The sequence below is a fragment of the Zingiber officinale genome, chromosome 6B, assembly GCF_018446385.1.
Source record: "Zingiber officinale cultivar Zhangliang chromosome 6B, Zo_v1.1, whole genome shotgun sequence".
In the NCBI taxonomy this organism is placed as follows: Eukaryota; Viridiplantae; Streptophyta; class Magnoliopsida; order Zingiberales; family Zingiberaceae; genus Zingiber; species Zingiber officinale.
In genome coordinates this window covers 39,230,609-39,243,173 of record NC_055996.1, presented here as the reverse complement: position 1 = coordinate 39,243,173, position 12,565 = coordinate 39,230,609, and the positions used below count along the sequence as shown (strand labels likewise).

The 12,565-nt window shown below is 34.4% G+C and overlaps 1 non-coding gene across 1 annotated transcript; it reads left to right on the top strand.

The window, feature by feature from the left end:
* Positions 1-1,756: 1,756 nt before the first annotated feature.
* Positions 1,757-1,863, top strand: LOC121993367. The gene has a single exon (XR_006115227.1). It is a non-coding gene; the product is annotated as a small nucleolar RNA R71 (small nucleolar RNA).
* The last annotated feature ends 10,702 nt before the right edge of the window (positions 1,864-12,565 follow it).

Sequence of the window (12,565 nt, the reverse complement as noted above, 5' to 3'; positions counted from 1 at the left end):
TTTTAATGGAAGGCCTTCTCCCAATGCTTGCTGGATCAGGTTCTTCATCCGGTGGCCTCTCATAAGTATGGAAGTTCCAATCCTCAAATTTGCAAGCATCTGCCCTGCTACAAACACTCACCAGAAAAGAAGAGACATGGTTAGAAGAATTAGATAAATCATATTCCAACATTTCCTTACCAATTACCAATGAAAGTTTATGATTTTTCACATCAATTATTGTTCCAGCTATTGCAAGGAATGGTCTTCCTAATATGATTGGAATTTTTAGGTCTTCTTCCATGTCAAGTACCACGAAATCTGTGGGAATAATGCTCCAATCAACTTCTATCGGCACATCTTCCACAATACTCATAGGGTACCTGCAAGAATGATCAGCTAATTGTAGTGTCATAGTAGTAAGTTTAAAGTTTTTGAGCCCTAGCTTATTACAAATTGTGTATGGAATGAGGCTAACACTTGCCCCCAAATCACAAAAGCCTTTTCTATAAATTCAACTCCTATAGTGCAAGGTATATAAAAGCTTCCTGGATCTTGGAGCTTCAGGGAAGTGTTCTTCTCAAATAAAGCGCTACATTTTTCAGTAAGAGCTACGATCTCGATGTCTCCTTTTTTTCTTTTGTTGGACATAATATCCTTAAACTATTTGGCAACCTTCGGCATTTGTTGAATCACATTAATCAAAGGTACCTCGACACAAATATCTTTAACTTTATCCAAAAATCTACTAAACTCTTCATCTTTCTTCATCATGATTAATCTTTGAGGAAAAGGGATTACTTGACTTTGATGGAAAAGTGGAAGAGTCTCTTCAACCTTCTTGGTTCTCTCCTCTTCATCTTGAATCTGAATAGGTTCAAGTGTTGAGGAGAGAGCTCTTCTTTACTTTTTCATCCCTTTTAGACCAGTCACTTGAGAATCTCCCAAGGTCCGTCTGCTCCTAAGTTCAATTCTGTTATAGTGTTCTATTGGGTTGACATCAGGTTTTCCTAGAAATTGTCCTGGTGCTCTTGAAGATGAGGAAGCTATCTGGGCAATTTGGCTATCTTGTATTTTCTAGCACTTCTCTGATTTGTCTGTTCTCTGAGTGAGCAGCTTGATCTCTTACTTCATTTCATTTTGATTGGAAATAACTTCTTCAATCATTTTCTCCAATTTAGAATATTGATACCCTTGAGAAGATGGTTATTGATAGCCTTGCTATCCAGGCTGATAGCTTGGTTTAATCCCCATGGATGGTCCTTGTTCTTGATTATTTCTATAAGAGAAGTTTGGATGATTCTTCCAACCAAGGTTGTATATGTTGGAGTATGGGTTATTCTATTTTTGATTGTAACCCATAATAGCATCACACTGCTCTATTTGATTAATTTGTGTAGAAATAGCTCCTAAAGGACATGAGTCTTGAGAATGATCTGAGCTTCTGTAAGTTTCACAAACGCATACCATGGTGTTTATCATGTTAGAACTTGTACCCATGTTTTTCATCTTTTTAGTGAGAGCATCCAGTTTTGAAGGCATCAAAGTAATTGCATCTACATTAAATTTTCCTAATGCTTAAGCTAGGGGTGAATAAGAATAGCCTTCACTTCTTTCTATTGCCCATTGATGATGGTTTTGTGCTACACTCTGAATTATATCCTCAGCCTTATCTAAAACTTTATTCATAAGTGCCCCTCCAGCTACAGAATCTAGAAACACCTTTGTATGATAGTTAATGTCATTGTAAAAAGTATGTAAAACCAACCATTTTTCTAATCCATGATGTGGGCATTGTCTGAGCATATTATTGTATCTATCTCATGCTTCAAATAAAGATTCTGAGTCTGATTGATTGAAGCTTGCAATTAGTTTTCTCATATGAGCGGTCTTACTTGGAGGATAGAATTTATCAAGAAATTGATGCTCATATTGCTCCCAAGTGGTTATACTATTTATGGGTAAGGAATTAAACCATTGTTTTGTTCTATCTCTTAAAGAAAGCCCAAATAATAATAATCTCACTACTTCAGATGGAACACCATTCATATTCATTGTGCTGCAAATTTCGTAGAAAATTTCAAGATGTTGATTAGGATCTTCATGTGATCCGCCTCCAAACTAATTTTGTTGCACCATAGTGATTATTGCAGGCTTGATCTCAAAATTGTTGGCTTCAATAGATGGTCTTGTGATACTAGAATGAAGCCCTCTGGCATAAGTGTTGCGTAATCTTTCAATGGTTTGTTTGCCATAGTAGAGCGTTCTTGTTTTCTTGATTTCTTTGCAAACTCCTCCTATTATGAAAAGTTCTATCAATCTCTAGGTCAAGAGGTAATAGATTTCCTGCAAAGTTAGAATTTCTTTTTACTCAAAAAATAAACTAGATCAAAATGTTGAAAATATAAAATGCCGAATTTGAATTGCAGCAAGTTAAATTGCAAGAAAAAGTAAACAGAAATAAAAGGAAAATAGAATTTCTAAGACTAGTTACAACAACTATGTAATAGAAAAGAAAAGAAAGGTCTAGTCTAACTCGAATGATTATCTCTAATGTTATAGACGCAGTCCCCGGCAACGGTGCCAAAAACTTGTTAACTCAACCGTAAGTGCACGGTTTCGTCGTAAGTAATAAAAAGATATCGAATAGAAATGGAAAATCGACAAAGGTAATAGATATCGATACTGGTTATAAGCACTAGAGATGTCTCACAGTGAATTAGCTAAACAACCGACAAAGGTAATGAACGTACTGAGTAGCAACTAGAAATAGAAATGGAAAAGTAAATGTGAGAATTGTTGGTTGCTACTGGGAATACCATTCTAGTTCCCTTGTACAAAAATTTGTACAAGTAAAGAACTATCCTAGTTACCCATGTGCTCTACTGAAGTTAAATTTGGATTGCAAATGATGCTTAACATTATTAATCCAAATTGTCCTTCAGAAGTTAAACTTGAATTGGAAACGATACTTAACATTTTTACTCCAAGTTTAACCGATGTGTTCTTCATAAGTTAAACCATATTACAGAAGTTAATTAAATATCTATTTCGAAGATCGGCTTCCAGGTTAAACATGGCGAGGCACTAAACCTTCTTGGATATGGGATCATCCACCACTTCCTAGACAAAGCCTTTAAAAGAAATCAGATATTTAACTTCTTATAGTAAACTAGGTTTAACTACAGAGACCTCAATAGAAGTACAATGTTGAAACATGAAATCCAAAAATAAAATCGATAACAAAATGATAACCTAAAACTGATAGCCTCTTGTGTTTGATTTTTCAAAATCTATACAAAGAAGATGAATTAGTTATAATTCGGAAACAAATAACTAGTTATACCTTTCTTAGTAGCTTATAGACCTCTTGATCTTCTGTTGTATTCCTCTCCTCCTCTTGGACGTTGTGTGGGCGACGATCTACCAAGATGAAATCCACCCAAGCTTCTTCCTTTGCTTCCAAGTTTTGGCCACCAACTAACCTCCAAGGGATGCTAGACAAGACAACTTCCTTCTCTTCTTCTTCTCCTTTAAGCAACTGGCCATCAAGAGAAAACCAAGCTTGATGCCGCCGGACTCCAAGAAAGAAAAAAATGGAGAAGATAGAAAGAAGAGGGTCGGCCACCAAGGAAAAAGGAAGAGAGGAGTTTCGGCCACAATAGAGAGGATGCAAGGCTTAGGTTGTTCTCTATGAGGCACCCTCTCCCTCTCTTTTATAATCTTTGGTGAATAAAAAAAAAGAAAGTTTTAAAACAAAAAATTAAAACTTCCTTTTATTCCTTTACCTGGCCGACCACCACTTGCACATCAAACAAGGAAAGATTTTAAACAAAAAAAATTAAAATCTCTCTTTTAAAATCCCTTTTGTGGTTAGCTATAAAAGGCATGTTTTATAAAATTAAAATCTTCTCTTTTAAATCCTTTTGTGGATGTCTATAAAAGAAATGATTTAAAATAAAACTTCTTTTATATTATGGTTTCAAAAAAGGAAATTTTAAAATTAAAATCTTTCTTTTAAAAATTATAGATAACTACAAATAAGGAAAGATTTCAAATCTCTCTTTCAATCCTTTGTAGAAAGATATAAAAGGAAAGATTTTAAAATTTAAAACACTCTTTTAAAACCATGTGGAAAGCATTATAAAAGGAAAGTTTTTAACAAAATAAAAACTTCCTTTTATTTCCTTTTGTGACCGATCTAAAAAAGGAATGTTTTATAATTAAAATCATCCTTTTAAATCCTTTTAATGGATCTCTATAAAAGGAAAGATTTAACAAAAAATAAAACTTCCTTTTCTATGTGTGGATGGTCGGCCCCTTGCTTGGGCACCAAGCAAGGCTTGGACGACCCTAGCTTGGGCTCCAAGCATGGCTTGGCCGGCCCCTTGCTTGGGCTCCAAGCAAGGATGTTGTCAGCCCTTAAGCTTGGTTAAGAAACTGGGCTTTGGGTAGATATAAGACTTTATAAATAAGAGGCTACAACAGGGGCTGAGAGGAGGAATTGGTTTTATTCTCCCGATGAGATTGAGCTTCCCATGTGTTGGTTGCTACTCGGAATACCGTTCTAGTTCCCATGTACAAAAATTGTACAAGCATAGAACTATCCTAGCTACCCATGTGTTTTACTGAAGTTAAACTTGGATTGCAAACGATGCTTAACATTATTAATCCAAGTTGCTCTTCAGAAGTTAAACTTGGATTGAAAACGATACTTAACATTTTTACTCCAAGTTCAACCGATGTGATCTTCCTAAGTTAAATCATATTATAAAAGTTAATTAAATATCTATTTCGAAGATTGACTTCCAGGTTAAACATGGCGAGGCACTAGGCCTTCTTGGTTATGGGATCATCCACCACTTCCTAGACAAAGCCTTACGAATAAATTGGATATTTAACTTCTTACATTAACCCTAGCTTTAACTACAGAGACCCCAATAGAAACACAAGATCAAAACGCAAAATCGAAATACAAAATCGATAGCACATAATCGATACATTAGATCGCTAGCCTCTTGTGTTGGTGTTTTAGAATCCATGCAAAGAAAACTAACTAATTAATTAGAAGCGGAAACCATTAATTAGTTATACCTTTCTATGTAGCTAATGACCTATTCATCTTCTATTGTATTCCTCTCCTCCTCTTGGACATCGTGTGGGTGACGATCTACCAAGATGAATTCTACCCGAACCACTTCTTCTTTTCCAAGACTCTCGAGCCACCAAGAGATGTCAAAATAGGAAACCTCCTTCTCTTCTTCTTCCTCTCCAAGCAATCGGCCACCTCTATGCTCTTTCTTCTCTTCTTCTTCTTCTCCAACCTCCGGCCACCAAGATGATATCGAGTGTCAGCCCTAGAGGAAAGAAAGGGAAAGAGAAAGCAAGGTTGTGTGCCACCGGCCTTAGGAAGAGAGAAAGGAGAGGGGAAGCCGGCCACACAAGGATAATAGAAGAGAGGAATAGAATTATGTGTTACACCATAAGGCATCACCTCCTCTTCTTTTTTAATCCTTGCTCATGGCAAAAAAGGAAAATTTTAAACATAATTAAATTTCCTTATTTGTGTCCTCCCATTAAAAAGGAAATTTTAACAACAATTAAAATCTCTCTTTTCTAAATTTCCTATTGTACATGGCAATTAAGGAAAGTTTTAAAATTAATCTCTCTCTTTTAAAACATGTAGACAACTACAAAAAAGAAAGATTAATTAAAAATTCTCATTTTAAATCATGGTTACAAAATGGAAAGTTTTATGAAAAATTAAAATCTCTCTTTTAAATTATAAATAAGGAAAGATTTTAACAAAATTAAAATCTCTCTTTAATCCTTTGTAGATACCTATAAAAGGAAAGATTTTAAAAAAATTAAAACTCTCTTTTAAAACCATGTGGATGGTTATAAAAGGAAAATTAAAATATTTCTTTTAACCATTGTAGATAACTACAAAAAAGCAAAGATTTTAACAAAATAAAATCTCTCTTTTAACCATTGTAGATAACTTCAAATAAGGAAAGATTTTAACAAAATAAAATCTCTCATTTAACCATAGTAGATAACTACAAATAAGGAAAGATTTTAACAAAACTTCCTTTTTCTTTTCTAGTGGTTGACCCCTAGCTTTAGCACCAAGCTTCGCAGGTCACCTCTTGGCTTCCAAGCCCATGCTTGGTCGGCCCCCTTGCACCAAGCAAGGATATGGCCGACCCATTACTTGGGTAAGAAGTGGACTTTATGGATACAAGGATTTATAGAGGCTACAATAGGGACCGAGAGAAGAAATTGGTTTTGATCTCTCGATGAGCTTGAGCTTGCTGTGTTCGCCCCGAACCCCCAACTCAAGTTCATCAATAATAACTCATACGACTAAAGAGTTATTATTGAACTATCGCACCAATCCCAAATTATATTATGGGCTCCTTCTTATTATGAGTGCATTAATCTCCCTGTGTTTAAGATATCAAATGTCCACTAATTAAATGAGTTACTGACAACTCACTTAATAAATATCTAGCTCCAAGAGTAGTACCACTCAACTTCATTATCATGTTGGACTAAATCCACCTGCAGGGTTTACATGATAATCCTTATGAGCTCCTCAAGGGGACATCATCAACCTATATTATGTTGGTTGCTACTCGGAAAACCTAGAGGTTCCACTGTACAAAAATTTTGTACAAAGGTCTGAACCTTTTCTTAGCTACCATGTGTTCTTTTAAATTAAATTTTGGATCGCCTGCGGAACTTAACACGTTTGATCCAAAACTTAATCTATTTGTTCTTTTAGGTTTTGACTTGGATCTCCTGCGGAACTTAACACGTTCGACCCAAGTCACCTTAAGTTATTAATTCCATTAAATATTAATTTCCATAATTGGTTCCCAGTACTAACGTGGCGAGGCACATGACCTTCTTGGATATGGGAGCAACCACCACCGACTAGACAAAACCTTTTATAGAAAGCTAATATTTAATTTCCTAAAATAACTTTAGGTTAACCGAAAAGAACAATCAAATCACAAGGAAAAGAAAAACAAAAGAACACTATATCGAAAACAAATTCGAAACTCTAGAATCGTATGCCTCTTGTATTTAGTATTATTTCCAAAAATAACTAGTATGATGCGGAAACAAAAATTACTAGTTATACCTTTTAGAAAGACCTCTTGATCTTCTATCGTATTCCTCTTCTAACCTCGGACGTTGTGTGGGCAACGATCTTCCGAGATGAGAACCACCAAGCACCTTCTTCTTCCTTACAAGTTTCGGCCATCAAAACTTCTCCTAGGATGAAGAGGTTCGGCCACCACCACCATGCTCCAAGGGATGCTAGAAAAGAGGCTTCTTTTCTCTCCTTCTTCTCCTTCTTAGATCCGGCCACCAAAGCTATCTCCACCATGAGAAGGTTTCGGCCACACCCAAGGAGAAAAGAGAGGGAAAATAGAATAGAGTTCTTCCCCTTGAAGCCTCCTCTACCCCCTCTTTTATAATCCTTGGTCTTGGCAAATAAGGAAAATTTAATAAAAACTTCCTTAATTCTTTTTCCATTGAAAAGGAAAATTTATTTAATTAAAATAATTTTCTCTTTTCAAATTATAATGGCCGGCCACTCTTCTCCCCAAAACAAGGAGAGTTTTAATTAAAACAAAAATTAAAACTTCCTAATTTGTTTCTAGAAATTTATAAAAATTTCTCCAATAATTTTAATCCCTTCATGATTGGTTAATAAAAAGAAATTTTATAAATTAAAATCTTTCTTTTAAACATGTGGATAATTTCCAAAAAGAAAAGTTATCTCTAAAAATTAAAATCTCCTTTCAATCTACAAATAAGGAAAGATATTAAATCTTTTCTTAATCTTTTGTAGAAACTAATAAAAGAGAATTTTTAATTTTCAAACTTTATTTTAAATCATGAATATAATTAAAAGGAAAGTTTTTACCAAAATTAAAATCAACCTTTTAATCTACAAATAAGGAAAGAGATTTTAACTCTTCTCTTAATCTTTTGTAGAATCTTATAAAAGGAAGGATTTAAATTTTTTAAACTCTCTTTTAAATTATATTAACCACATAAGAAAAACTTTAAAATTAAAATTCCTTTTTATTTTAATAGGGACGGCCACATGAATTCACCCATGAACATACCCATGGCCGGCCCTAGCTTGGTCTCCAAGCTAGCTTGGCCGGCCCCTATAGGATGGGTAAGAAGGTGGGTATAGGTGGGTATAGTACTTTATAATTAAGAGGCTACGATAGGGACCGAGAGGAGGAATTGGTTTTGGTCTCCCGATAAAATTAAGCATCCCGTGCTCACCCCGAACACACAACTTAACTTTATCAATAATAATTCATTCCACTAGAGAACTATTATTGAACTACCGCACCAATCCCAAATTATATTTTGGGCTCCTTCTTATCATGAGTGTGTAGTCTCCCTGTGTTTAAGATAACACATGTCCACTAATTAAGTAAGTTACTGACAACTCACTTAATTAATATCTAGCTCCAAGAGTAGTACCACTCAACTTCATCGTCATGTCGGACTAAGTCCACCTGCAGGGTTTAACATGACAATCCTTATGAGCTCCTCTTGGGGACATTCTCAACTTAGATCACTAGGACACAGTTTCCTTCTATAATCAACAACACACACTATAAGTGATATCATTTCCCAACTTATCGGGCTTATTGATTCATCGAACTAAATCTCACCCATTGATAAATTAAAGAAATAAATATCAAATATATGTGCTTGTTATTATATTAGGATTAAGAGCACACACTTCCATAATAACTGAGGTCTTTGTTTCTTTATAAAGTCAATATAAAAGAAACGACTTCTAATGGTCCTACTCAATACACTCTAAGTGTACTAGTGTAATTATATAGTTAAGATAAACTAATACCTAATTACACTACGACCTTCCAATGGTTTGTTCCTTTCCATTATGGTCGTGAGCTACTGTTTATAATTTATAAGGTACTGATAACATGATCCTCTGTGTGTGACACCACACACCATGTTATCTACAATATAAATTAATTGAACAACTACATTTATCATAAATGTAAACATTTGACCAATGTGATTCTTATTTGTAGATAAATGTTTATACCAAAAGCTAGGCTTTTAGTATACACTCTAACATATTATTAGGACACAATTTCCTTCTATAATCAACTACACACCATATAAATAATATCATTTCTCAACTTATCGGGACTATTGATTTATCAAACTAAATCTCATCCATTGATAAATCAAAAAATAAATACTAAGTATACGTTCTTGTTATTATATCAAGATTAAGAGTATGCACATCCATAATAACAGAGGTTTTGTTCTTTTATGTAGTCAGTATAAAAAGAAACAACGTCAAATGATCTGCTCAATGCAGACATAGTGTACTAGTCTAATTTTATAGTTAAGATAAACTAATACCAAATTACACTACAACCACTCCAATGGCTTGTTCCATTCCATCTTGGTTGTGAGCTACTATTTATAATTTATAAGGAACTGATAACATGATCTTCTGTGTGGCACCACACACCATATTATTTATAATATAAATTAAATGGACAACTGTATTTAACATAAATGAAGTCATTTGACCAATGTGATTTTTATGTTCATACAAAAAAACTAGGCTTTTAGTATACATCCCAATAATCTCCCACTTATACTAAAAGACTATGCTGCCATATATGCTACCATACATCTGATTCCTATCCTCTCAACATGTCGATCAAAAGCTCTCACCAGAAGGGGCTTAGTGAAAGGATTTGCCAGGTTATCTATTGATGTAATCTTGGTGACAACAACCTCTCCTCGAATTAGGTGGTACTTGCGCTCTATGTGTTTACTCGCCTTATGGGCTCGTGGTTCCTTCAAGTTTGCTACTGCACCACTATTATCACAATAACTGTAATAATTTTGGATAAACCAGGAATCACATCTAAGTCCATCATGAAGTTTCTGAGCCATACAGCTTCTATGGCTACCTCAGAGGATGTCACATACTCATCTTCCATGGTGGAGTCTGAAACGCATTTTTGCTTAACACTCCTCTATTTTTATGGCTCGACCTCCTAAAGTAAATACAAAACCCCGAGGTTGACTTACTATTGTCCCATTCAATCCGATTCCATGTAACCCACAGGGAGCAAATCATCTACCTTATAAAATTGTAACACCCATAGAGTACTTAGCAAGATTTTAGATATTGTTTTTATCATGAATAAAAATAGGCCTTATGTGTAAATTTGCAAAAATAATAAAATAAAATAGAACCAAAAGAGATGACCAGGGTTTGAACCTTAGATAGAGTACTAGATACATGGATGTATTAACCAATAGACCAAGAGTAGTTATTGTTAGAAAGAGAAGGGACAATATAGTTAAGAGTAAGAAAAGAGCTTTTTCATTGAGAAGGAGAAGTTAGAGTTGCCCTCTTCCTCTCAAAAGAAAAGAGGATTCTTGCTTCCTCTTTTCATTAAGGAGAAGTAAAAGAAAGGAGAAGGAAAAAATACATTTTCCCTTCCTCCTCTCATGATGAATAAAAGGGGAAATTAAAGAAGAAAATTCATTTCCTCCTCTTCCTTCTTCCCCCTCCTCCTCACCGTGACCAAGAGCCTCTCCTCACCTCTCCTTGCCGAAATCCAAAAAAAACAAAGGAGGACTCCTCTCTAGGAAGGCTCCACAAGCAAGATTTTCTCCCTAAGTAAATCAAACAAGGATGTAAGTATTCCCTCACCTGTGGTACAAGTCGCTTACGATATTTTCGAAAGATTTGAATACTTGAAAATAAAAAAAAATAAAAAGAGAAGAAATCATGCTCATAGATCTTATTATGTTAGGATATGAATTTAGTTAAAGATTTATGCTGGATGTTGTTTAAGCTTGATCTTTTTCTTAATATGTTTATTGACCTTCTTCTTAATAAGGTTCGGCCATGATGGGGTTTTTAGAGTTCATGAAGCTCAAAACCTAATTTAATATGCTCATAGACTTCTTTATGATATGTTATGGAATTAGCTAAGTACTCATGTGTATATGTTGCTTAGAAGTTTATTTCTTGGTTTATGAAGTTTCGGCCATGATAGAAGTTTTAGGGTTCATGAAGTTCAAAACCTAATTTAATATGCTCATAGACTTCTTTATGATATGTTATGGATTTAGATAAGTATTCATGTTTATATGTTGCTTAGAAGTTTATTTCTTGCTTGAGGAAGTTTCGGCCATGATGGGGTTTTTAGGGTTCATGAAGCTCAAAACCTAATTCAACATGCTCATAGACTTCTTTATGATATGTTATGGAATTAGCTAAGTATTCATGTTTATATGTTGCTTAGAAGTTTATTTCTTGCTTGAAGAAGTTTCAGCCATGATGGGGTTTTTAGGGTTCATGAAGCTCAAAACCTAATTTAACATGCTCATAGACTTCTTTATGATATGTTATGAAATTAGCTAAGTATTCATGTTTATATGTTGCTTAGAAGTTCATTTCTTGCTTGAGGAAGTTTCGGCCATGATAGAGTTTTAGGGTTTCATAAAGCTCAAAACCTAATCTAGCATGCTCATGGACTTCTTTATGATATGTTATGTAATTAGCTAGGTATTCATGTTCATATGTTGCTTAGAAGTTTACTTCTTGTTGTATGATGTTTCGGCAATGATGGAGTTTTAGGGTTCATGAAGCTCAAAACCTAATTTAATATGCTCATAGACTCCTTTATGATATGTTATGAAATTAGCTAGGTATTCATGTTTATATGTTGCTTAGAAGTTTATTTCTTGCTTGATGAAGTTTCGGCCATGATGAGGTTTTAGGGTTCATGAAGCTCAAAACCTAAATTAGTATGCTCATAGACTTCTTATGATATGTTATGAAATTGGCTAGGTATTCATGTTGTATGTTGTTTAGAAGTTATTTCCCTTCTTATGAACTTTCGGCCATAACTATAATCTAGGGTTCAAGAAAGTTTAGACTTAACTTAGCAAGCTCATGGATTCCCTTATGATATGGTATGAAGATAGCTTGGTATTTTTATGCTTATGTAGAACTTAGTTTCATGCTTTTAAAGGTTCGGCCACAATTAAGTTAAGAGGCCTAGGAAGCTTAGAACCTACTACTTATGCTCATGATATTCTTTATAGTTTATGACATGAATTTGAATTTAAGGTTCACATGCTGATAGGTCATTGTAACCTAAAACCAAGCATGGTGACTCTCGGCCACCATATGAAACTAGGGTTAGAAATCCAATTATAACCTTGCTAGGTGTCTCACATACTAGAATACGAACTAGGAGATGCTAGTAAATGTTTTCCATGTATGATTATGGTTGCCTACGATGATTTATATACTTAATTGAGGATGCTCATGAATTATGCATGATGATGACTCTTATGATATGTTTATGCTTAAGTATGCATGCTTTATGACAAGACAAGTAACATGCCTATGATGATGACGCTTATGATATGTTTTATGCTTAAGTATGCATGCTTTATGACAAGACAAGTAACATGTCTATTTTTGTATGTTTAAGAATTTTTGCATGAAATGATTCTTATGATG